The sequence below is a fragment of the Lissotriton helveticus genome, chromosome 12 (genome assembly GCF_964261635.1).
Source record: "Lissotriton helveticus chromosome 12, aLisHel1.1, whole genome shotgun sequence".
Classification (NCBI taxonomy): Eukaryota; Metazoa; Chordata; class Amphibia; order Caudata; family Salamandridae; genus Lissotriton; species Lissotriton helveticus.
In genome coordinates this window covers 127696816-127723306 of record NC_136073.1, presented here as the reverse complement: position 1 = coordinate 127723306, position 26491 = coordinate 127696816, and the positions used below count along the sequence as shown (strand labels likewise).

Here is a 26491-nt window from a genome sequence, read left to right as displayed (position 1 = left end):
GCATTGTAATGCCTGCGTTATAGTGACATGCGATGTAGTGTCATGCGTTGTAATGGTATGCGTTGTAATGCCTGCATTGTAGTGTCAAGCATTGTAAAGGATGTTGCAATGTAATGCCTGCGTTGTAAGTGTAGTGTGATGTAATGGTTGCGTTGTAAAGATTGCTTCTCGGCTGGGGAGTATGCGCCCGGCTGGGGAGTATGCGCCCAGGAGGCCTGAACATGGAGGCGGAACTAGCTACATTAATTTGATAAGTGTTTATGGACTTATGTTTTGATCTTATTTTATGCTTTTGAGGATAATATCTGTGTTTTTACAAAAAAGCTTTGATATTGATTTTTTGAATTTTCAGATTGCAACTATGTTATACCAATTGTTTGACTCACAGGAGCATGAAGGACATTTGGGGAGTCCCTCAGTAAATCAGATGATATGGTGGTGGCTGTAAACTTTAATTAAACATATGTGTAATTCATTCCACTTAGAGATTGGACACACAACAACATAGTGGCCTATATTTTTAAGCCCACTGGGTCATGAATTAGTATGAGGTATACACAGGTCATGTATAAATAATCTGCTAAGAGATATAATTGCTGCATGACACATATGTGGATGAATTTTGGGACTATATATGCAAAGTTTTTACTACAATGGATGTATGAATGTGTTGAAAAAATGATGAACGATTTTTGCATTTGCTAATTTATTTGGAATTATTACGTATGTGTTATAATTTCATGGTGGTAAGAGGTGGCCCACACCATGTTATGGCCAGACGACTCATGTTTATGAAAAATGACACAATTATTGGAACTTGTTATTTTTACGATAATTAGGATTGATTTTTAGGTGAAATTAATCAGGTCATGATCTGAAATATATTTTCATGTGGATCGGTTTTTTATTGTATGTTATATTTATGTGGTGATGATACTTGTGACTTCTCCAAAGCATCTGCAGAATCATTAGTCTTCATACTTTGATTATGAGGGTCATGTGAACTCTATTGAACACAGACTTAGCAATGTTGGACGTGCAAGTCTTACTGATATTTCTAATGTGAGAGTCCTTTACATATTTTCACCTGTAGAATATGGGTATTGTTTGACAAAAATGCTAATTGTGCCGAAACGTGCCATGAATAAACTACATCACAATTTGGAATCTGGAGTGGGGGTTGTCATTTTATGAAGAAGTTTGACTGATAATAAAAAAGTTCATATACGTAAAAAAAATGTAATTTAAAGATTTTTGAAATATTCTGTGTATATGAAGGAATTTGAAATTGCAATCTAAAACTCAATTTCATATCTTTATCTTTTCATTTTGGGAGAAGTGCAGGTACAACAAACATAATCTAATATGGATGACTGGTGGCTTCAATGTGCAATTGTATTTGTGATTTAAATGTTGCATGATTTGTGTATGTGTTTCATGTATACTTGTGTATGTATTTGTCTTTAATGTTGTGGTGTTCAAGTAATGTCCAGCTTATTGTGCTAAAATGGGCCACCCTCTTTTCATGTTCACCAATACGAACCACTAGTATATTAACGTTTTAAGCAAGAATGCTCCACTATCAACATGCTACCAAAAAACAATACACAACTATACAACAAGTGAACCCCGTGCAAAAATGCGCTAGGGTGGAATACCAATGACAGAAGGCGCCTTGCAGATGCGGTAACATGTAGCGCCCACTGGGTCACTGAACACTGCTATATGCTGAACGGTGTAAGCGGAAGCATCTCTTACATGTAGATGCTACTGAACCACCAATGACAGCCTTGCTAGTGTGGGAGAAGGCACAGTCCGCATATAGCAGGCAAAGAACTACCAACCAATCATAGTGCTCGAGTGTGAGAGAAGCAATTGAGAGTAACTGTATCAGCAAATCAGCAATGAATGCAGTTCTTTGTGAGAGAAGGAACAGCACACACATTAAATCGTGCATGCAAGGAACCGCAAATGTGTGTGTGTTGTTTGGTCCAGCACAGTGTAAAAGAGAAACGTCCATACTACACAGCATTTGCACTTCATTACACATACGGACACTTTCAGAACTACACGACCTCGTGGCGCAACGGTAGCGCGTCTGACTCCAGATCAGAAGGTTGCGTGTTCAAATCACGTCGGGGTCATATTAATTTTGTTCAGGCAAGCTTTATGTAAATTATTGCTTTACTAAAATGAGCCACATATATATGAAAAAACAAACATAACAATTCTACCTTTAAGCGTTTATTTAGGAGTCCTGTTATATGTTTAGTACCAGGGCCGAGTCGGGTAAGCGCAGCCGGCAGCCCAGTGAATGAACTCAGATGTTTTGTTTCCAGTGTTAGTAAGCACTGCTGTTTGCTCTTTATTAATGTAATATATGGATTTAACAGCAGAATGAGGCTCGATGGCAAATCATGTTGGGCTGCCGAGGGGTTCGTTAGCCCCTCACACTGAAAACCCATCAGTACAGAAGCAGGAAATGCCAGAAATAACTAGAAATGGGAGAGAATTGAGGAAAGCAAAGAGGGACTTCGAGATTTCGTGTGCAGAGATTAAGTGCAGTGACTAACCCATTAAAACGTTGCATTGACTGTATTCGCAAAAGCAGGCAAAACTATTATCAACACACAATGCACATTCTGTAACATTCTTGTGTCTCTATACAATGATGTCAAAAACCCATGTCACCAGCCAAGCGTTGGTGGTATAGTGGTGAGCATAGCTGCCTTCCAAGCAGTTGACCCGGGTTCGATTCCCGGCCAACGCAGCTATCTTTTTCTTCCTTCATTTGCTAAGTAGCAACAATGATGATTCATTTTATTGACAATTCTATAACTTTGTTTTTAATCCTTCATATATTCAATCTATAATTTAAAGGGAACCTCGATTTTAAGTCTGTCCCCCAGCCTGTCGACAAAAGCAGAAAATCTTCTCTCTTTGCAGTTTTCCAGTCATAGCAATTCCAAACGAGCAGAGTTGATTGAACAGGGTAAAATTGAGGTTACGGTCTTACGAGAGGGTAAAGAAAGTGCGTTAGGGGCCAATAGTAATTTGAGTTATAAAGTGGGGGTGGTTTTATTGTCACCCATGTGCTAATCATATTTAGGAGCTTAAACATATGAGGGCAGTTTACAAGCCCCTTGCAACACTTTTGCGTCACTTTAAACATGGGGAAAGTGGCGCAAGGGGCATGTAAATCTGCCCCATGGTTGCGAACAATAGGTAAGATGCATTGGGCCTCATTTATGAAAAGTGACACATCGCTGCATGAAAACGGCGATGCGTCACTTTTCACTGCGCCCTCCTTGCACCACTAATGATGCGTCATATTTACAGTATGACGCATCATTGCGCAAGGAGTTACAGATACGTCAGTATTTCTGACGTATCTGTATGGCGCAAAAGTGGCGCATTGCTGGAGTGTGTCACAAAAGTGACGCAAATCCAGCAATGTATCCTTTCACATGGGGCAAGCCCCATGTGAAAGGGTCTGCGCCAGTCTTACGCCTGCTGTGAGGCAGGCATAAGAAATTGACGCATTTGTGTCCTAGAAGTGGCGCAGTGAAATCTCACAGATTTCACTGCGTCACTTCTAAGACCCTTTTTTGCGTCAATACGCCCCCCCTTGCATACATTATACCTGGCGCAGGTATAATGTGGCGCAGGGGTTTACTAAGTGACGCATCTACTTAGATGCGTCACTTTGTAAATATGGCGCAACAAGGCGCATTTTTTACACCAATGGTGCGTCACAAAAAGTGACACACCAGCGGCGTAAAAGTGACGCATAGCCTCATAAATTAGGCCCATAATTTAGTACTGAAGAGATGAAAAAAAGAACCAACAGCAGGTTTCATTTTATCGTGACCGCTGTATTCGTTCACAGAATCTCGCGTGCTAGCGGGCGATTAAAACTGACTAAAGGAATACACAATGTCAGGAATTGTATTCTAAGGGCCTAAATAGATTGTTCAGCATTCACATATACCGACCTAGAAATATCCAGCAGGTTGTATGAGTTGCATGAGTGAATGAATGCATGCTACAAGTGCTACCAAAAACAAGCAAGGGTATCATACACCGTATAACAATTAATAGGGATCTTTTCCTGGCCCTGAGGAAAGCCGGGTGATCCGGAAGGGCACACAAATAGCTGGCCGAAACATGTCAACCACAGTTATAGTGCGGGAGAACTAACATACTCCATTGACATCTAATACTTGTTTTAACATTTACCAAAGGACTCTTAGAATAAACTTCCTGCCATGGGACTTTTCTTTAGGCAATTTTATTTGCTTCATCCTAGAAGATCCCATTTTGAGAACAAGATATTAAGAACTCCTTTCTACTGGAGAGGTGAGGTTGAGCCCACCAGGATGTATCTACGTTCTGGCACAAAGTTACTGTGCGTCAGAATACTTTACACCAATCCTTAAAGGATACAGAGACTAGATTAAAAGCAGTCACGTCTCTCTGCTTGTTGGACAGTGTCATTCATAATTTTTAAAAGGATAGGAAATTAACAAGCAGGAAACAATACCAGTCCGATGCCTTAACCTGTCAGCTCTGGTTTCCCCATGTTGATTTAAAACTACAAATCTCTCCATATTATATTCACTCATAAATACAAATGACTAAATATTTTCGTGTCTGGAAATAAATACATCATTGTTGTGTAATTTTAGTTCTAAAAGTAACTATTAGAGTTAAATCTATATGTTATTAGAAAATTGAAATATAGTTCTTTTGCAACATATTCATGTTCACTCTCCGATATTGAAAAGGCACACTGTTCCCACTGAAAATACAGAAACACTGTGCTTGTGGCATTAGACACATGCAAGAACCATCAGCATATTGATTATAGAAATACATGTTTTCTAGTTGTTCACTGTGAGATGGAGTCTTCATAAGGCATGGAAGTGTGAGGCGGCAAATCATGGAGAAATGTTTTTATATGGTCCACATACCACTCATTAGTGAACACTCCAGGAGATAAGATGTAACCTAGGTTCAATCGAAAGGTGTGTGGTACTTGAACGGTGTCTGCTGTGCCAAGAATCAGATGCTCTAAGTCCTCTCAGTAGACACCATCTTGAAGAAGAGTGTTGAACAGGTCACCCTGAGACTCATCTGACAGACTCCCAGGGCCTCATTTATGAAAAGTAACGAGTCGCTGCGTGAAAACAGTGATGCGTCACTTTTCATTGCGCCCTCCTTGAGACATGATGGATGCGTCATATTTACTGTATGGCGCATCATGTCGAAAGGAATGACAGATACGTCAGTTTTACTAACGTATCTGTTGGCGCAAAAATTATGCATTGCTGGTGTTGTGTCTGAAGAGTGATGCAACACCAGTAATGAATGGGGAGGGCTATGGATAAAGCACTGCGTCACGCTTATGCCTGCAATGAGGCAGGCGAAAGGTTTTGATGCATTGGCTTCCTAGAAGTGACAAAGTGAAATCTCATAGATTTCACTGCGTCTCTACTACAAGGCTTACTTGCGTGGGGACGCTACCCCTGCATATATTATACCTGATGCAGTTATAATGTAGTGCAGGGGTTAACAAAGAGACGCATCTGCTTAGATGCGTCCCTTTGTAAATAGGGTGCAACAGAGGGCATTTTTTACACCAAAAATATGTCACAAAAGTGATGCAACCGCAGTGCAAGGCCTCATAAATATGGCCCCTAGTGTCTGTGTAATTCTATCTGCTTGTTCAGTTTCCTTGCTGCAAAACCCTGATCTCAGTCTCTGGAACTTACTTGCCATGACCCATACTTATTAAAAGCAACACCGCTGTCAGCCAAATAAAAACACACGATCAAGGCTGGCACCATCCAGACATAATAACGGGAAGGCCTGGCATAAGTTCCTGGATCACGTCCTCAATCTACCCATCCATTTTGTTGTGGGTTAGCGGGAACAGTTATTTCAACGCTATAGCTTGGCCTTCTGTATGTAAACCAATAATCAAAAAGCTCTCACTCTGGAATTTCTAAATCAAAGTCTTGTAAATGTATCAAGCTCTTCATAAATTCACTGCATGTCAATGGCATTGTTAATTGTGTTGCTATAGTATCTTAAAACAATTCATTGTGTACAGCTTGGTGCTCATACCTCGTTGCTCTTCATTTAGTGGGGTATCTGGCAGGATGCATTTTCTGACATTGGCATCACTTACACGGTTTGCGGCAGCTTCAGTGGCAACAGCACCCTGGAGGGCTGGCTGAAAGAGCACCTCAAGAACCCCAGCCATGGCGAGAAGACCATGCTTGGTAAATATTTAATATATATTTGTCCAACCCTAATAACATCAACATTTCTTAAAATGTAACTGAGTGAAGTTACATCTTGTATATATATGTAACTCTAACCAGTAGTATCTGTAGCAGACTTATGGGCATACTACTTAGGTGAGTGTAGTGTTTTTTCTATTTGGATCTTTTATGTAATTCATGTAGTCTGAAGCCCTTATGAAATGTAACTGTTTCTATTGTAAAGCGCTCTGACACCTTCGGGTAATGTAAGCACAATATAAAAATGCATAAATAAATAAATTAACAAACATCTATATTCTCACCTTACGGAAGAACATTTCTATAAGGCATACAGTTCAGGAAGACATGTCTTGGGATAGTATATAACCTAATTAGGTTGTTAAGACAAGTTGCACCATTACTTGAGTCCCTTGCTATCAAGGCGTGTTTAACCTCTTGACTCTTAGGCCCCCCCCTCCGCCACTTCTTTCCACCTGTGCGAAGTCCTTCTTTGGATGCTTGGGGTAGCTCACCACTTAAACCTACCTAACTTTTTTCCAAAAAAAGCATCTGTTGGACTTGACCCTTTTTGCAGGGTCATCCCTGAACTTCTTGCCTTCCTCCTTTATATTTTCTGACCTGTTGTGGGCTGTTTTATGTCTCTGGGCACTTTACCACTGCTGATCAGTGCTAAAGTGCATATGCTCTCTATGTTAAATTGATGTATGGATTAGTGACTCCATGATTGGCTTGTTTGGTTTACTTGTCAGACCCTAGTACAGTGCACTGCGGGTACCCAGGGCTTGTAAATAAAATGCTGGTTGTGGGCTTGCAAAAACAACAATTGTTGTGGGCTTGCAGCACTGGTTGTGCCACCCACAGAAGCAGCCTCTAAAGTGTGTCTCAGGTCTTCCATTGCAGAACCTGTGTGCAGTCTGGTACTGCCATGTTGACTGGCAAGTGCACCGACTTGCCAGCCCCTACACCTACCCTGTTCTGCATATTAGTCACCCCTGTGGTAGGCCCAAGGGCAGGGTGCATTGTAGGTAAAAGGTAGGACATGACCTGATGTGTGTGGCATGTCCTAGTAGTGGATTATAGCCATTTTAGTTTTTCACTATTGCAAGACTACCTGTTCCCCATAGTCCAGAATGGGCAGTTTGATTATAACATCTTATAATCCTAACTGACTCAGGGAACTAGGTAGAAATTCAGGTTTAGTAAACCTGAACTCAGAATAATAAAATACATATTTTTGTGAAGCTGGTTTTAACATTCTCTGTTTGAAAATACCCCTTTTAGAAAGTAGGTATTTTCTTGCCTAACTATCCAAGCCTGCTCTTCTAGGTTGTGTATTCCTTGTCTGGAGTTTGAGTGACCGGGCTGGGGGATTCCGGAGAAGAGTGTCGCCAGCGCAGCAGACGCCGTGTCATCACCGGAGAAGCGTGTCGCAGGGTCTTTTGAGGCTCAGACGATTCGTTGAGTCGCCGCACGGCCGTCGGGCGTGCACGCAACGCCTCGTCATTGTTGCATCAAGAAGAAGACGCCATTTTGTTTCATTGCACCGGATCTTCATTGCATCATAGCGATTGCGGGTCGCATTGCCACGGAAGTGCAGTAAGAAACCGATGCATCACCTCCCCACACGGAGAAGAACCGACACATCTACGTGCCCTATACAGCAATAGGGAACTGACGCATCACCGTTCTTGCGTGTAAGGAACCGACGCATCACCTTTCCTGCAACTCTTTCATTGTATAGCATTACGCATCCAAAGGTACATTGAGCATAAAGGGTTGCATTTACCATCTAAAGAGAACTAAGCTATTTCTACCATTCTAATGTACAGTATCCAGGAGAGTCCTACTCTCCTGGATCGACATCAATGATGACAATACCATCAAGGTCATGAACACCATCCACTCTGGATCTCCATCAGACCCCGGCCCACACCACATCTTCAACAAAGCCAGCACCTCCTTCGCCCCCCATCTCCGGAAAGTCATCAACAGCAACCATCCCTGAGAGCTGGAAGTACGCCAAGATTAACGCCTTACCCAAGAAACCCAAGACGGACCCCAAGGACCTCAAGAATTTCCGGCCCATCTCCCTGCTCCCATTCCCGGCGAAGGTCATCGAGAAAACTGTCAACAAACAACTGATCCGCTACCTTGAGGAAAACAGCTTCCTGGACCCATCACAGTCCAGTTTCCACAGCAACCACAGCACCTAAACTGCCCTCATCGCCCCCAGCGATGACATCAGGACCCTGCTAGACAATGGAGAAACCGTGGCCCTCATCCTCCTGGACCTGTCAGCCGCCTTTGACACAGTCTGCCACCACACACTACGAATACGCCTCCACAACACCGGGATCCAAGAGAAGGCCCTGGACTGGGCCACCTCCTTCCTCACCGGCAGAACACAGAGCATCCGCCCCCCCCTTCCGATCCAAATCCACAGAGATTATCTGCGACATACCCCAGGGCTCATGCCTCAGCCCATGGCTGTTCAACATCCACATGGCACCGCCCGCCTACGTCGCCCGACTGCACGACCTCAACATCATCTCCTATGCCGACAACACCCAGCTGATTCTCTCCCCCACCAAGGACCCCCACACCGCCAAAACCAACCTCCACTAAGGAATAAAGGCCATCGCCGAATGGATGAGAAACTGCCGACTGAAGCTGAACTCGGCCAAGACGGAAGTCCTCATTCTCGAATCCGCCCCCTCGGCCTGAAACGACTCCTGGTGGCCGACCGCACTGGGAACAGCTCCAACACCCACCGACGAAGCACGCAACCTAGGGGTCATCCTCGACTCCACCCTCTCCATGACCAAGCAGGTCAACGCCGTCTCTTCCTCCTGCTTCAACACCCTACGCATGCTCCGCAAGATGTACAGGTGGATCCCCACTGAAACAAGAAAAACAGTAACCCAGGCCCTCATCAGCAGCAGGCTGGACTACGGAAACCCCCGCTAAGCAGGAGCTTCGGCCAAACTCCTGAAAAGACTACAACGCATTCAGAACGCCTCCGCGTGCCTGGTCCTCAACATCCCCCGCTGCAGCCACATCACACCCCACCTGAGAGACCTGCACTGGCTCTCTGTCAACAAGAGGATAACCTTCAAGCTCCTCACCCACTCACACCAGGTACTCCACAACACTGGACCAACGTACCTCAACAGCCGACGTACCTTCTACACCCCCACCCGCCAGCTCCACTCCACCGACCTCGCCCTGGCCACAGTCCCACGCCCCTGAAGAGCGACCTCCGGTGGCAGATCACTCTCCCACCTCGCCGCCAAGACCTGGAACACCCTCCCTACCCACCTACGGCAGACCCAAGACCTGCTGTCCTTCAGAAGACTCCTCAAGACCTGGCTCTTAAAGCAGTAGCAGCAACCCCCCCCCCTCCAGTGCCCTGAGACCCTCACGGGCAAGTAGTGCCCTTTACAAATGCTATGATTGATTGATTGAGTATTGTGGATTTTTGTTGTTTGTGGTCTTGTGTTAAGTCTATATAAAAACACTTATTTTTATACTGCAACTTGTGTGGTGTCCATCTGTAATGTTGTCACTGGGTTACTGTATGTGTTCTCAAATGCTTTACACACTGCCTCTGAGATAAGCCTGTCAGCTCGTGCCAAGGTGCCAAGCTACCAAGGGGGTGAGCAGGGGTTATTTTAGGAGTGTACCCCCTTACCCTGAGTAGACGCAAGGGTCCCTATTTGGTCAAAGGTACCTACCTCTGCCAACTAGAGACTCCCAAATCTAACAGCATCCATGCCAAACTTATATCGTTTGTTTCCAATATGCTGGGGATTCTAAATGTAAATGTGGGTGTACTTGTAAAGCGCACTGCGACTCCATGGAGTATCCTGGCGCTGAAGACCGCTGGGGAACCCGTCCTGGTTTTCCCTGTGAGATGGTCCCTTTCTGGGTATCTCCAAGGTGAAACCAGGCATCCCCGGCGTCTGTGGGGGGCCGTTGTAGAGATGAGGCAAGCTTAATGCCCAGAGTTGCCGAGTGTGTTCCCTGGTTAGAGTAGGCACCAAGGCGAGAATTATATAGTCTGTTTTGACCCTGGTCCACGACCCTGCCGCGTCGGTAATTGAACCCTGGTCACGGGCCGTTCTCTGCTTACGGGTCTGCCGCCTCTAACCAGTGAGCCACACCACTCCACTAAGGGTACCCACTGGTAAAATGAGACGAAAGAGAGAGGCAAAGCAGAGAAAAAGCAAGCAAAATAGAAAAGAGGCAAAGCTGCTGGTGAAATAAGGTGAAAGAGAGAGGTAAAGCAGAGTAAAATCAGGCAAAAGACAAAGAGGCAAGTGAAGGCAAAAATGCCGAACTGGCAGATGCGGAGCCGAGCGATAGGTGGGGGTAGCTGGCCCGGGGACCATTAATGTTTTAATATATATTTTGTGATGGTCATTTGTGTTTCTGCCTCAAATAGGCTGAATTGTTAACCCACTGGTAGTGATGTGTCACTTTTTGTGTCTATCTTACAATATGCAATCTGCATCTCATGGCAATTTACAAACAAAAAACCCAAATAGGTAATTTAATCCCAACGGTTGGTCTTTTTTACTTTATTAAGCCACCAGCTTTCTCACTGTAAAAATAACTCCTCTGTTACTTTGTTAACAAAAGTATACACTGATAACGAAACTGTGATACAGTGTTTAAACATTCTCTAAAAGGAATATCAAATTTGAGTTCCAAAGAAGAGCGTGAAAATATCTGCTGCTTCGCTTGGCTGCGGACTTTGAATGTAAATGTAAATCCATATTTGTAAAGCACAAACTACTCACCCTTACGGGTCTCAAGGCACTTGGGGCCGTTGTGGAAAAGTGCCCAGAGTCACTAGGTGCTGAACTGAGCTGCTGCCGGAGCCGGGGATCGCACTGTGAACCCTGTACTCTGAAGTCAGCTGCCCTGGCCACTGCCCCACAACTCTTCCAATGTGATTGGGACGCTGGAATTTTTTTAGAGGTAGCATACTGCGATCAATATTACATCACTAACATTTAAGTGCACAAAATGAGAGGCAACAGGAGCATATATTTAGAGTAGACAGCTGATCGTAATTCTTGAGTGTTGCTGCAGAATTTTTCATTAATACATATTTCCAAACAAGCCAGCCAACGGATTTCACCTTACAAAAGGCTTCATTAGGGACAATGAACTGAACCACTGTGAACGCAAGAAAAACTCCAAGTACACCGTAATCTGTGTTGTCGGATTAGGTCAGGCACTGATAAGAAAAACAGTGTGTTCAAATGAAATAGAGCGTGGAGGGAGGGCTTGCCAAGAAAACCACTCTAGGCAATGCCTATGCAATAATTATTCAGCCCAAGTTCTCAATAAACCATGAAATGGGCGTCGCTGGGGGTCTGGCACAGGCAAGTGGGCTCAGAGCAAGTTCAGGGCTGCTTGCGCGCTCCTTCAAACCCATAATGCGGGTAAAAAATGGGTAAAATGGCCGCCGCCCATGCGCGGTACGAGATGCCCGTAAGACCAGAAAGAGGACTGCGCGTCAAAGTGACGTGCGTCCTCCCTCCCCTTTACTCCCACTCCACAAATACAAGGCGTGGGCATCAAGCGCCCGTACTGGGGAGGTGATAACACTCCCAATCACCCAGCGGTAAAGCAACAATGCCCTGGAGACCGCGCACACAAAATGAGAGAAACACGACACACGCGCACAGCAGGACATAAGAGAAAATACCTTAATGCAATAACAAGCACAACAGTAATAGAGATACAGACACGCTACGAAATAACAAGGCAATAATTATGAAATGCGAGTGAGAAAGAAACAAAATCACTTAACTGGCTGCGGAGCAGCAAAGAAAGAGGATATGGTATTCTCTTGTACTCTTTATATAGGGGTAACTTTATGGTTGTCATGTGATACCCAGTGAGTGTTCATGGGTATTGTAGTGTTTATTTGTTTTTGCTTTCATCTTATTGGCCGCTGAGAATTTTCAGTAAAGATAATGAGGAGCATAATCCTCGCCTCCGTGTCCCTAATAGAATTGAAAATTCTTGTCACGTATGTTCACAAATTTTGAATTTTACTTCAAGAGAGCACACAGAATGACAGAGCTCCTCAGCAGAGAATTACTGAACAGGAAGACCGTACATAAAATACAGTTTTCAAACCCAGTAGATTGCCTGTTAATTAAATTGCTTTCTTGAAACAACCGCTAACTATCCTTGCTTTGTAAGACATAAATCGCGCAATAAACAGACCACGCAGTGTTAAGCGTAAAAGGCCATTTATTAGACCAGGCTGCGTAATCTTACAAAACAGTAAACATCAACAATAAATAACTTCAAACCCTCAGAACACTTCACTTCTCACACACTTCGCCCGTTCTACATCCTCAGAACCACTCCATGCCCCATACCGTCCTCATTCATATCCATCAATCACCTGTCATCCTGCCAGATCCTGTGACCTTCCAGTCATGCCTCTATCTGCCATTCAATCTTCCCCCCCAAGGGATGGGTGTGCCCGCTCTTGACCCTCCTCTCCCTTCAAAGTACCGCCAACCAGGGAACCCCCTGTAGGGCGGTTCCCTGCCCCACCCCCCACGGATCCGCTGCCCTTCGCAAACTGCACCCATCCACACTCACTCCCTGCAACACCATATCGCCTCATTCCACAACTTGCTCACCACATCTCCCATCTCCATCATGTAGTATGCATTCCCCAGTCGAGACAGGTGCACTCCGTCGTCCCTGAAAACTAAAGGTTCCTCCAGTCGAATGCCTCTGTGTGAGATCACTTTAATGTCCTTGTCCCCGCAAAAAAGTCTCATCGCCCTGTTGAGTTTTCTCCGTGCTTTCTCAATTGCCCCAGGTTTCATTGCCCCCCTCCACACTTTCCTGGGCACAAACTCCGTCCAGGCAATGCAAGACCCTGCAAGCCTTGACTTCAATACTTCCAGATCCCTCTGCATCAGCTGCAAAAGTGCCAAACCTGAGAGCTGCACCAAATCCTTTTCTCCCAGGTGAATAATCAACAGGTCCGGGCATCCTTTTTGCGGGACCATTTTTGCGAGCCAGGGCAGTAGTGCCCCCCATCGCATACCTTCTTTACCCCACCAGTGTACCTCATGTAAATGTCCTTTCAGTCCCAGGTTACGGCCGTACACCTGCTGTTCCGCGTACTTAGATGCCCAATGTACGAAGGAGTGCCCCACAATCCAGGTTACCATCTTGGACCCTGGTCCGCCCACGCAACCTACGAAAGAGAAATATGTTAGCACAAAACCACAATCCCCGTTCCAGCCAACCGACTCCCCTCAGGACCGACTCACTTCCTCACATACCTCTCGCAACAGCGCGACTTCCATCTCCCAATCCGTCTAATCCTATCCCAGGACCACCCCAAGCGGGCCGCAGCTGTCGCAGCCCCAATACAAAAGGAGTGGGTCCCAAAACCAGATGCCTCCAAACCATGCCCACGCAATGCGATGCGCAACACCGCTAACAACTGGCCAGCCGTCACCCGTGCCCCCGATGCATGACAGAAAATCTCACCTTGCGTCACATGTGCGGCCCCCAGGAACCCCCGCCATTCGGCCACCGGGCACACATCCCCGCCATCCACCTCATTCAACCACACTCACTTACCCCTACCCAGCTGATCCGTCTTGGAATATCCCAACCAAATCCCCAAGCGCCCCCCATCCACACGAATCTCCTCAAACACCCTACCAGCCCGCGTCCTCATGCCTAACAATTCAGAAACCCGAAACGCACCAAAAAACATCCACACCATACACAACCGAAAAATCCTCACTTCAAAAAGATCATAGCAACACTCCGGCAACACCCCAACCAGCCGAACCAACAGCTCAAACGTAACGGCCTAACGCAGTCTACCCTCCCCCATCCTACACTCCCTACCCCAACCTCGGAGCATCCTGCTCACAATCACATCTTTTGTAGGATCAAACCCCAGAAACAAAGTACAATAAAAGGAGATCCCTGCCAGTTTCCCAGATATCGTAGCCGCAGTCAATCCCTTATCTATACAGCACAGCACAAAACGCTTAACGCCCTGTCCTACCTCTGACCGGTCACACAGACTTGACTCCTGACTCCACCCCATGAATGCACCAAACTCTGACCATGCCAGCCGATATGTCTTCTTAGTGGTATCAGCAACTGAACGCTCCACCAGGCCAATCATCCTCACTCCGCCAAGGCCCAGATGCCATCCGGCAGCTTGGTCTTGCACATATCCGCTCCCGGTGCCAGGTGCCGGAACCGCTGCCACTGCGAACGAGACAAAGCATCCGCAATATCATTATTCGCCCCAGGGACATGCTTAGCCCTTAACACCACATTCAGATGGAGGCAAGCCAGCTTGAATCTTCGCAAAAAACGCAATGCCGAGCCGCCCACAGAACGTCCGCCCTGCCCTGACCACTCTACATGCAAAGTTCAGGAAGCCCAACAGCTTCTGTACCGCTCTTAAAGCAATCCGCTTCTCCTCGATCGCCCACTTGAGATATGACAGTATCTCCATCACCTTGGCCCCCGGAAGGCGAGCCAGCCACTGCACAGAGTCCAACTCAATCCCCAGGAACGTCAAGCAACAGCTGGGCCCAGCCGTCTTTTCGGGCACCAAAGGAACACCGAAGTGGAAAGCCAGCTCCTGGAACCGCGACAGGGCCCTGCCGCAATCACCAGAATCCGCCCTACCCAGGAAGAGGAAATCATCCAGATAGTGGGTAACCCCACGGCACCCACTAGACCTCACCATTGCCCACTGCAGGAAAGTACTAAAGAGTTCAAACAAGGCACATGAGATGGCGCACCCCTTGGGCAAAACTTTGTTCACGTAGATGGCCCCCCCAAACTGCATTCCCAGGAGCGAGAAATCCGCCGGATGTATAGGCAGCAAACGGAAGGCCGACTTGATGTCGCATTTCGCCAATCCAGCCCCCGTCCCGCACACCCTCACCAAACGGATCGCATCATCCACTGACGCATACAGCACCCTCGAGTCCTCCTCTGCAATAAAGTCGTTTACAGATTGACCCTCCGGCCACGAGAGATGGTGAATCATCTGAAACTCCCCTTCCTCTTTGTTCGGCACCACTCCCAGCGGAGAAATGATCAGTTCTTCCGAAGGCCAATCAGTAAACGGGCCAGCTACCCTTCCTTCCTCAACCTCCTTCAACAGCTTAGCAGCTACCACTCCCGGCAATTCCTTCGCGGACCGCAGATTGTCTGCCCACCTACGCACCCTGGGACCCTGATAGCCTACCCTAAAGCCCTCCGTGAAACCCCAGAAATGCCGCAACGCCGCCTCCTGGTCCGGGTAACGCGCGAGCCACGGGGCCATCGCCTCCACCCAAACCGGTGTAGGCGCCCTTCTGACCAGGGTGGCCCCGTCCTTTGGCATTCCGCCACTGTTCCGAGGGGGTGACAAGTGTAAGGCACTGAGTGAGGGCATGCTTCCCGCCGCACTTGGAGCACTCGTGCTTGAACTTACCGGGGTACTTCGAGCAGTACCCCCGATTGTAGCTCCAACAGGCCCCCGTCGCATAACCCCCAGGCTTCCCGGGCTGACCAGTGGCGAGGGTATTGGGCACCACTCCTCCCCCTGCCCCGCCGTGGGCGGGACGCGGCGGAAAAGACCGATATGCCACCGGCAAACTGCTGGCCGTATGTGTGGACGCAGATGAATGTGTGGACGCCATCCACTGCACCCAGAGTTCCTGGTCCACCTCTCCCCAATTCTTCTCTGGGTTCGCACTAACCCTCGCCCTGAATTCCTCATCATAACTCAACCAGGCGAAACCCCCAAACTGCATCTGCGCCTTGCGAATGATATCCATGTATTTCAGCAACGCAATAGCCCTATCCAAATACTTCTCACAATAAATACTTGCATATATTAAGAACGCAGAGGTCCAGTTCTCCATCATCACCGGGACCCTGGGCCGCCTAGTCAGCTCCCATTCCTCTTCCTTCGAGCCCTCCTTTGCCTGAACCTCCCTATGTAACAGCTTGAAAACATCCACGAATTTGTGCTTCCAAATCTTAGTCCTGACCTTTTCCGATAAATGCGACCCCAAGGGCATTGCCAACCCCATATACGGGAGCTTCTTCGGCAGCTTCACCCCCACTTCGTCCTTACCGTCCCCTTTGTCTGTCTGCACCCCGGCCATGGCCACCAACTTACCGTCCACCTTCTTACCCTCCACAGGTGGACCGCCCGTTGGCGACCCCGGTTCCCGGACCGACCCCTCCCCCACACCCACTGACCTACACGCCTTCTTCCTACCCCCTTGTGGACCGTCATCCCAGGCCGCCCACCAGGACCCCTCACCTGTGACTGCTGGACGCCACTCTCGGGACCGTCCTCTGGGAGTCGAGGCCTGAACCGCCACCGCCTGGACCTTGTACTGTGTCGTCGCCGGGGCCTGCAAAACACCAAGGTTGCTGTTGTCCACCACGCCCCTCGGGCCGTCTGTGTCATCCCGCACCTCCCCATCCTCAAGTTCCTCACTCTCATCACCATAGTCCAACTCCAGCACTGGTTCCACTTCAACAGGCACTCCCAACACATCCTTCACCGCTCTCTTCACACCTTTCTGCAATCCCACTGACACACGCGACACATTCGCAACCCGCGCCGCCGGTGCCCGAGCCCACGGAGGAGGGACATCCGCCGCGGACCGCCCTGCTGCTTCAGTCCTGCGTCTTGGGGCCGGCTTGCGCCCCGCCAGGCACCCCCGGGCTCTGCCGACAGCCACCGGCTTGGATCTCCTCCCGCCCCTCAGGTCGCTCCAGCCTGAGCGGGCCCCAGCACCATCGGGCCTCAAAGCCGTCCTGGCCGTCCCTACACCTAGCAACCTACCCTTGGGACCCTCGACTGGCGCCTTTTTAGCTTTTGCGCGTCTCTGCGCCTCTTCTAACTCCGCCGCCCGTTCCTCCTCCGAGGTTGGGGTAGGCGGCCCTTCCAGCTCATGCCCCCACACTGCTCCTACCCTGGCCATGGTCTGCTCCACCCACGTGGCCTCCTGAATCTGTTCCATGATCCGCTGTTCCCGGGCCCTGTCCTCCCACGACATGGCCCCCCAAACCGGGATGGGCGGGGGTGGGCAGTAGCCCAAGAACTCCCCCCAGAATGAAGGAACCATCCCTGCACCTGCACCGGGGGACACCCCCCCCCCCGCCGCCCCCAGGAACCCAGGCCCACCCAGCCCCTCCTGGCCCTCAGGTCTCCCTGCTGCCTCCCGCCCCGCGGGGCGGGGGTCTGCGCCCTAGAGATGGTGGACAAATCAATCGGGCCTCATCCCCTTGCCCCACGTCCCTTGACTCTGCGCCCCCTCCTACAACCTGATCTGCAGCCAGCTCCACCACCTGATCACCCCAGGGACACCTCCCCGGGCCCAGAAGTATCCTCGTGTAAACTGGCAGGCAGATCCCCAAAACCCGTCCCTGCAGACAGGCCCCCCGGCCCCCGGGCATGCTCAGGCCGCGTCACGAGAGGCACCGCGCCCCCAGACACAGCCCCAGAGGCCCCGGGCAGGAATTGGAGAGGAGGAAAAACTCGCGGGGCAGGCTATTGCGCTTCCCGCCCCGCACTGAGTCCATCGGCGCCCCGCCCCCCCTTCGCACAATCACCTGCCCACGCTGAGGAGACGCGTCGTCCTGACACGCCAGGACCGCCGCTGCGACCCCGGCCAAGGCCGCACGCGGGGCCCTCACGGCCCCCACCCACGCCTGGCCCAAGACTCCCGGCTGAAGCAGGTCCTCCCTGCCCGCGCGGGCCAACAACAACAAAGCCGCTCTCACCTCCTCGGACGTGACTCCCGACATGGTCTGAATGATACGCTTGAAGCGGACGCTGAACCTAGCTGCCGGCAGACAGCTCGCGACGTCGATAATATTGAACTATTCCGGCCTACCTCACACTACCTCCAAACTGCCTACGCTATCTTCGCTAAACCCTCCCGATGGTGCCAGGCAACAGGAAGAGGAAGTCCCCTTCCTCCCCTGTGCCGTATACCCCCCACCTAACTCCTCCCCTTCCCCTGCCTGTCCTATCCCCTGCGCGAATGACCCTGGGGGAAGACTAGTCTACGACTTTGCTTACCCCGGGGCCCGGCATAAGCACCTCCCGCCGTTTTCAGTCGACCCTCTTTAAAAACCGGGACATGGGCTAAATTCCCTGAAATCTCTTAGGACAGCTCGTGAAAAACCAGGACTGGCCTGGCAAATCCAGGACGCCTGATCACCCTATCCTTGATGCCACACCTTTTTCTAACGCTCTTTCGAATTAAGTCAGTTAGATGTATATTGTTTAGTGGTGCAATTGACATTCTTTTAGTCCTTTTTTATTTCCAGTAAGATCCTACATTATTCAAACCCTACTTACAGCAATTAGCTAGGTGTATCGCCCATGCAATAACTTTCTGCACCTAATTCGCCCTTTCTAGCGTTAGGTGTACCTCGGGGCTTACCTACGTTAAACAGATTATAAGGTAGTCCTGCCATTTATCAACCTTAAAAACACAAAACAGACACTATTTAGCCATAAAACTAGTCATGCTTTCTTGCACACTCAGTGTGTAGCAATTGTATAGGTGTTCAATTCCTGGAGACACAGCACACAGGATAATGTGCTGCTTGGCTAAACACTCATATGGTCCAAAAGGCCAGGTCTCTTGGCTATGCCAATGCTTGTTACTTTTATTACAAACATATATTCCGCTGTGTTATTGTGAAGATTGAGTGGTGTACAGCCAGGGGGAGTTGGGGGGGTTTGCAGGAGGCAACAGGCTTGCACGCAGTTGTATTTAAACTTGGTAGGACTTGTGTAGTCGAGTAAAGAAGGGGCACTAAAGGGGGCACTTGGGGTTTCTTTGAGGAAAGCATTTCACCCTGCAAAATCAGTTTCAAACGCATATAAAATAAATATATGTACTATGTGGTAGAGCCCTTGAATCTAAAACGGAGTTCAACATTTATATGAGTAAACGAATTTGCAAATTATATTTAAATGAATATGCTAATATTGAAATTAGAAAAAACTTCGGCTGCATTGGCCGGGAATCGAACCCGGGCCTCCCGCGTGGCAGGCGAGAATTCTACCACTGAACCACCAATGCTTAGCTGGCATGTTGCGTACAGCTTGCCTACACATAGTTGAGACTAAAGTGTCGGTGCTCGAAGGAATGTTAATTATGTTCTATCTTGGGCGACCGAAAGTTGCTCTAAGTAAGTCTGAGTGGAAGAAAACTCACATACAGTCTCGAATCCTGATGACATGGATTGCTGAGAGCTGGCACAGCACTCGCTCTAAGAGGAAATGAAGGCTGAAAATATTTCGCGCAGGCAGCCCTTGGAATCTTTACACTAGGAGGCAATCGCCGAGTAACAACGTTCAACTGTTGAGAACAGGCACTGGCTTCACTAAAGCAGCGGAAGACAAGTCGATGTGTTTACGCGAATTCGACATCCCTCACACATGCAATAACTGCTCCACCACGAGGTATGCAACACAACATTTGTGCTTGGGCACGTCACTGAGCTCAAAAGGTGCAAATAGAAACCGATATTCCACGAGTTCCCCGCCCAGTTTCTGGCTTGCACCAATAAAGACATTATTTACACTATCACGAATAGCATTTTGTCCGTTTACCTGCTCAGTGGTCACTCACAGCTGATTCCAACAGGACCTCGTGGCGCAACGGTAGCGCGTCTGACTCCAGATCAGAAGGTTGCGTGTTCAAATCACGTCGGGGTCAAAGTTGCTTTTTTTTTCTTGACAATCTATGTTAATATTTCTTCTGTATTGTAAACGTGACATATATCTGAAGAAAAAAAATATCTTCCCTTGACAGCCATTTCTTCATATTATAACGTACCTGCTACTCTGCGTAGTATATTTGAGTGCAGTTTTAATGCCACAAAAAATACATTGTGCTATTCGAGGCAAATGCTAAACCAATTCGAAGGTTTTCTAACTTTAGAAGCACAATGATCAATAATCCAAGGTTTGCGTAATTTTATTTTATTGTTTTCACTAAATTTACCTTGGCAAAGGTACCTGTCATGCCTAGGTCACAAAACGGTGAATGATCAAAGCCAAGCAAACAGAGTATTCAGAATGAAAAGTCTGCCATTGCAAACATTTGAGTAGATCTGATAACTTTTAATTGTATTGAAATATACACAAGTCTGTGCACTGGCTCTCTCCACAGGCTCGGGTACGCCTCCCACAGCAAATCAGAAAGTGTTCGTGATATAGTGGAGAGAGAACCCAGTCTAGACTTTTCTTAACAGTGTTTTAAATGGAAATATAGAAGTGCATGCACTCTCTCTTTAGAGTACCTGTTTGCCCCTAAGAAGTGCTGGCACTCTCCCATTAAATGTATTGCCGCAATGCTGAGAAATGCAGGTACCCTCTATGGACGTCCTTTGGAGGTAGTCAGGGGTCGCAGATGTGACCTCTAGCTTGCTCCCTGCTACTCCTGACTATCCTTGACTACTCCAAATGACGCCCATGGTACCCTTCCTTTCAAATGAAAGAAGTGCAGGTACTCCGTACCGCACAGTACCCTCCTTAGTGCTAAAGTGGTTATGGGTAGTCGCTATTTAGATGTTTATATCAAATAAGAAACACATTCATAGAGGCTTTAAATTGCACAGTGGCTTTAAAGCCTGCAGTAAGGGCCACAGAGACTGCAATGAAATTCAAGAATTGTGGGTGAAGAGGGCAGAACGGAAATATGGTGTAGTGAGTAGAGATCTGGTGGCTTATTTACAAGACCCTTGCGGCACTATTGCGTCATTTTTAACATGGGAAAAGTGATGTACGGGTGGCACAAAGGGCTTGTGAATAAGCCCCCTGGTTTGCAGCCATAGACTGAGGTAGGAGGGTAAGGCATAAACACAGATCACCTGAAAGTGAAAACAGATTACAAAAGGCTGAAACATGGCGTTAAACGTTGTCTTTTTTTTTTAAAGGAAAAATACATATTTATTATACATATACCTATATATTTATGCCATGCCCGTGAAAGTGCATGTTACCCAATAAGATGTTATTAGGAACAGGGAGCACAGAATGCACATTTATTTGATCACTAAAGTGTAAAGTAACATTGGCGCGCCAACGTGGGCTTGAGCCTGGCTCGGGCTCAGCTCAAGAGCATATCGGAATCGAAAGCCCCAATGATGTGAGACTTCTCAGCGCCTCATTGACCAAGGTCCCTCCCACTACCCCTCGGACAGTGAAAGTGCTGCCCAGCGCTGAGCTGTCATCTGTTTCCACAGTGGAAATTGTTGAAAACCACAAAGAGCTTGTTATGTTTGTGATTGTTCAATGTGCTGTGAAATCGGACTGTTGTCGCCCCCCTTTCCCACTTCCCCATGAAAGTACTTTCACTGCACTTAAGGTCTCAGAGATAGGATCCTACCGCCCCTCGCACCCCAGGGGGTAATAATAATGCCATAAAGCCACCTCAGTCTGAGCCAGTCCTTGTGAGTCTGTCTGCTTCTCAACCCTGCACTTCACTTGTGTTGACATCTGACAACACAAGTCAGATGTCCAGTTCTTTTGTTTACTAATAGATGCAATTGCCTGCAAATTGGTCTCTGTAGGAAAATAAGGGAAGTTGGTAATGTCAACATTATAATAGAGTATCCGTCATTGCCTTAATTTAACTTATATTTTTTCGGTTTTGTGTGTCAGCTTGATTTAACATACAACATGTGTGCTTTATAAGCAATTGCACTCTTTTAGCACCTCAAGAACTAAACACAAAGCATTAGGATTTGATGTATAAGGGGGGGGGGGGTAGATTATGTAGTGGATGAACTGCACAATGTGATCCTAGGAAATCTTGCATTAATCCCAGCTTCCACTTGACCACATTATGTGATCCTAGTCAATATTATTTATACCTTTCCCTTCGTCATCACATGAAAGCATCTTCGCCACCGACATCAATAGCCAAGTCACTGCCCTTGTGACTAATGTCTTCCTTAGATGCCAAAAGCGAAGAGTCAATCAGTGGGTGACTGAATCGAGAAGGGGAGAATAAGTGCTCTGTTGAATGAGATGTTTGTAAAAAGCTGGCCAACCAGGCTCACTGAAGGGTCTGCCAGCATTTTACACTTATTTCTATGTGCCCTTGATTTGAAAGGTCAGACCAGCATGTAAGTCCTTGAATTGTACTGGAGCTAAGGAATGATTTACACAGAAGAAGCCAGAAAACTATACATTTGTGATGTAAAATGCTGGGTCTGACCTGTAGTTTAAATTGATATAATTTTTTTAAAATGACAGTGTTCCTAAGATAACCATCCAACGATCAATTCACGCCAATGCTAGAAACTTAAAGTGTGACCACAACTTTTATTTAAGAGTGGGGTACACTTACATAACCTTATAAAAAGGTAGAGATATATGTACCAAGAAAGGAGGTGTGTGAAAAGCGGTAGGCAAGAGATGTTGTGATATGCGCATGGCTCACTGGCACACAGCAAAGCTGGTGTGGGAGGGCGGCCTAGTGACATGGGTGGGTTGTTGGTGTCTGTCTGTCAGCTGAGATATGTTTACTTGGAAAGAGCTCTGTATTCTGCACATGTTTTACCAAATGTGTTATGGCTAATGGACCTGGTTGAGTGCAACACATATTTCGCAAACAATGACCATGTTGCTTTACTCACTTCATCAGTACTCAAAGTCTGAGAATGTTACATTAAATTAGGAATTTTGTAAACAAAAAGACAAGGCGCCCAGTGCCTGGATACCCTCACGGGTGAAAAGAAGCGCTATACAAATCCTGTTTGATTAATTTATTGAAGGCACTCATTCACATCAGTTAAGCAATCCCACATTAACATAAATGACAATTCTTATATTCCTTTGTTAATTATGCTTTTTTGGCCAAACCAAATGTGTGTGTGCCTTCAAATACATAATGCTTGGTGATCATCCCTGACAGACCTCAGGTACCCAATGGTTACTCTGTTGGACACAACCTCCACCAAGGAGGCGCTCTAAAATCTAGAGAAGACATAGTTCAACTCTGACATCCTCCAAGTAATCAAACCAGGCAATGGGGACCAGATCCAAGGTGGTGACTTTAAGCATTATCTCAAATCGTGTGACTTTCAGCATTGTCTCAAGTCCCTGTGAATTCACCGCGGGAGAATCCCCTACAGGGTAGAACATTAGAAGGATTCTTGTGCATCCTCAAAAAAGTACTAAGGCGTGCAACCAAAAAGGAGAAAAACTTCGAACTGAAAATGCACCAGTTCTTGCAGGAGTACTGGTCCAAAATCTGGACTTCATAACCTGGGGGGTGCCTGGTATGTACCTTGCGGAGTGCCATATGGGAGACAGAACCCCTTCATTCTTTGTGGCCCAGCTACTTCTCCATACAGATGTCTACCTGAGACCAGACGATAATGCTGCCAACGGTGATAAAATGAAATGGCCCAGCACACCCATCACAAGCCAACACAGAGACACAAAGCTTCAGAAGCTTCTTGAACCTCACTCAGTGACAATGAACGGTGCCAGCAATCCTGTGCTAACACAATTGTTAGATATGAACCATCCAACACAAATAGAAGCGTGCAACCATACAAATGAGACACAACCTTCTGCTAGAATATTAAGATGGCACACACAAAACTGCAGGAGACACGTCGACCCACTGCAAGGTATATCAAAGCAAATAGAAGTTCATTGGGTCAGCAGTACCTTTGCATACCCTATAAAACCCTGCAGCTAAAAGTGTACCTGGGAATCTCCACGACAGCGTTATGCCTTGTAGGGCTGTGCATGTAAGAACCACATAAAGCACTACTAGCATGATGTAATTAAACACAATTAAGGCTCCCGGTTTTCCGTTTTTACGGATTTTTACAGATAAATACAGACAGAAAACAATGTGTTTTCTGTCTGCATTTATCTTTAAAAGTGGATAAATACAGAAAATTGTGCTTCTTTTAAGTGACTCTCCGTGCTTTCTTTCATGAATTATAGGCCAGCAGCTGAGCAGATGGACAGCATGGGAAATTAAAAAACAGGATGAAATGTCTTTAAATAACGGAATATGTTAACATATATTTATGGTATAGTGCTAATATCTACCAGTGTATGTTTTGTGTAATATTTGGCAGCCTAAATAGCTAAAACACAAAAGACATCAAAGTATGAGTGCGCGTCTACCAGTTAAATAGATTTGGAAACGTACAGTTTTACAACTTCATTTATACGCAAACAAAATAAATATGGATAAATGCAGACGGAAATGGCCAAAAAATATATTCCATAAAACTGGGAGCCCTAATCACAATCTAACCTCATGTACACGTCTTCCCCAATGTCTGAGGTCTCACTTTTACCTAACTCTGAATCCCAACCTAAAAATGACTGTTTCGAAATTTCTAGTTAACAGCATGAGAAACAAACTTTAATCAACACAGCGGTAATATCCTCGTGCAAAAATTACCTTTAAGTGTAAAATTATCCATGTAACTAAACATCCTATTGCCCAAATCATCTCTCTGTAAAACTTCCCAGTAACCTTCCATGAGTAAATAATGCACGAAATTGTGTAAAATATCATAACAACCCATCACAAATCATAACCACCAAGCATGGCTAAATCACCAACACTGGCTTGCCGTGGAGTAGAATGTTAACCGTCTCAAACTGATTAAGCTCTTCGTCTGTGGTAGTAAACACTATAAATACCTGTAGCACACAAGGTGTAGGGAACCATGTAAACAATCAACTAGGGCAGTGTAAGGCAGTGAAAATGTGTCCACTTCCAGTAGGGTCTTAGGACTAAACATCTCGAGGCAGCATTGGTATCTCTAAGGAAACCATCTCAGGGCCTCTTTGAGTCAGAGGAAGAGGAGGCAACAGAAGAAGATGCCAGCTGAAGGGAGGCAGGTGCCCTAGGCAGACAACACAGAAGAAGGACTCCTGGTGTTATTCCGTGGTCCTTATGAATGAATCACTCTTGGACTCGGGGTGAGACCAGTGGTCGAAGTGGGGGAAAAAAAGTAGGGGAACTGTGGGCGGAGAATCAGAGGGTGGAAATAACCAGAGGATTGGGGCAGTGGGCGGAGTCAGAGGTGTGGCCAGAAGGCGCAAAACATCACAATTTGTTGTCTGTGTTTTTCATTTTACTAACTAGTTACAGCTCATTACGTTATTTAATTAAAATTGACATTAAAACACTTTCACAAATTGGGATACATTTCCAATCACAGAATGTCCCACATACGTTTTAAAGTGCTAACACAAGCCAATTGTCTCTCAGCCATGCACTTTCTGTCATCAGCGCTTTTCCTCCCCTTTCCCACAAAACCAGTTCAAACATGAATGGCATAATATCCTATTTTGCAAATGTTTTCCACATAATTTGCCATATTTGCTATATAATACATCATCTGCTGAATTATCTGACGCTTTTAACTAATAAATTGTTTGTAGCTCAAACAGATCAAAAGTTACTAAAAATTTGACTTGTGTTGCTGCAAAGCGAAGGGCCCTTTGTGAAGGTTGAGTGGTTACCTTTATCACTGCTACATTTGTATGTTGAACTGGTACCAACGAGTCAAAATATTTGCAGAGACTGTTAGTATGTGTAAAAATGTCAAAATAATAAAGTATCTGGAAATATACCACATTACGCTGCAGCCTTTTTCTTGCTGCATAATTTAGTTAACACTACACCATCATTTTGTCCTCAATTGCTGCATAATTCCAGTGACTTCAAAGCAGGCAGCACATGTTAAAAGTGCTTGTGCATGAAGCAAAGAGACTGTTAAGTTTGTGAACTTATTTTGGTGTGCGTGGAAATCCTGCATTGCCGAGCCCTGATGAGTTGCAGCTACTGCTGCTTAAACAAGGCCAATGGAGGTACCAATGGGTGAGGCGGACTGGCATCAAGGGTCCTGGGACCTCAGGGACAGAGTCACTGTTGCTCTAGGGTGTGCTTCTTCGTATGCCTGCCGACAAGACTGGAGGTGAACTTCAGTATGGATTGCCTTGAAGATTAACCCACAATTGCCACCCCTAGGGTTCACCTGCTGGTACTAAGAGACCAGGGCTTCTAAGGTCTTGCATGGGAATGTGCTCATACAGGAGAATGGTCCGGTGGACTGTTCATGCAGGCTGAACATGGTGCTAAACCTGGTTC

The 26491-nt window shown here is 46.7% G+C and overlaps 4 non-coding genes across 4 annotated transcripts; 3 read left to right on the top strand and 1 right to left on the bottom strand.

The window, feature by feature from the left end:
• Positions 1 to 2072: 2072 nt before the first annotated feature.
• On the top strand, positions 2073 to 2144 carry TRNAW-CCA (transfer RNA tryptophan (anticodon CCA)). Its single transcript has one exon. It is a non-coding gene; the product is annotated as a tRNA-Trp (tRNA).
• Positions 2145 to 2698: 554 nt separating this feature from the next.
• TRNAG-UCC (transfer RNA glycine (anticodon UCC)) lies at positions 2699 to 2770 on the top strand. Its single transcript has one exon. It is a non-coding gene; the product is annotated as a tRNA-Gly (tRNA).
• Positions 2771 to 19355: 16585 nt separating this feature from the next.
• TRNAG-GCC (transfer RNA glycine (anticodon GCC)) lies at positions 19356 to 19426 on the bottom strand. Its single transcript has one exon. It is a non-coding gene; the product is annotated as a tRNA-Gly (tRNA).
• A 567-nt stretch (positions 19427 to 19993) lies between these two features.
• Positions 19994 to 20065, top strand: TRNAW-CCA (transfer RNA tryptophan (anticodon CCA)). Its single transcript has one exon. It is a non-coding gene; the product is annotated as a tRNA-Trp (tRNA).
• Positions 20066 to 26491: the final 6426 nt, after the last annotated feature.